The sequence below is a fragment of the Scardinius erythrophthalmus genome (genome assembly GCF_964197995.2).
Source record: "Scardinius erythrophthalmus genome assembly, chromosome: 14".
NCBI lineage: Eukaryota > Metazoa > Chordata > Actinopteri > Cypriniformes > Leuciscidae > Scardinius > Scardinius erythrophthalmus.
This window is the reverse complement of record NC_138234.1, coordinates 33,428,710-33,429,871: the sequence shown is the minus strand read 5'-3', so window position 1 is coordinate 33,429,871 and position 1,162 is coordinate 33,428,710.

Below are 1,162 nucleotides of genomic sequence, written 5' to 3'. Positions count from 1 at the left end.
GCTACATTCTTGTTGGGATATAATGGTAGTGGATGTGGCTCCACCTACTGCTAAACGCTCAGACCTACAGTAACACATCTACAGATGCAGATACAGCAGCCCAGAGAAGGGAGAGGAGCGTCTTGCTCATGAAGAACTATGAAGTGATCTTAAATGCTCATTTATCTGCATCATATACGTGAACGAAATATATCAGTTGATAATCAACTTTTGATTTATTCATTCAATTCCGTTTCTCTAAGAACGTCTGTAATTAATATAAAATATAGTCTGTTTATGAAGAGGAAAATCTATACCAATAATCAAGAATTATATTATGATCATGTATATTATACCATGGTCATTTATATGTATCATAAAAATCTATTAAATTAATATGATTTAATCTATAAAATAACTTCGTTTTTTTCTTTCTAAGAAAGCTGTTTTTATTTATTTTTTATTAAAATCTAAAATGAATTAACAAAAAATAAAAATAGTCTGTCTATGAAGGGAAGAGAAAAGTCTTACCAATAATCAAGAATAATATTATGATCTTAATAAATATCTATTCAATTAAAAAGATATAATTTAATCTATAAATTAAATTGCTGTTTCTAAGAAAGCTGTATTCATATATATTTTTAATAAAATCTATATAATTAATGAAACATTAAAATTAAATGAAAGATTAATAAAAAGAGACATTTTTTTATCTTTTTTTTTTTTTCATGCTACCAAGGTTTTAGAAATAAAATCTGCTTTTCAAATCCTTTAGCATACTGAAGTATGATGGTGTTACAGATGTACATTTTGGACCGAACCGCTCGCTATGGATTAGTTTTACGATCTCTTGGTAGTTGCGAAGACTGTCAATGGAGGGACAGAAAGCTCTCAGATTTCATCAAAAATATCTTCATTTGTGTTGCGAAGATAAACGAAAGTCTGACGGGTTTGGAACGACATGAGGGTGAGTAATAAATGACAATTTTAATTTTTTGGTGAGCTATCCCTTTAAATATCTCTATAAATCCATAAAAGACTGTTGATGTCATTTCATAAAAATGATTTGTTTTGTTTTTTTTCTCATAATTTTTTTCCCTCCCATTTCTAAGACTTTATTTTATTGATTTGGGTATTTATTTATTTTCATAAAATGTACTTATGTTTTAAAACGTTACAA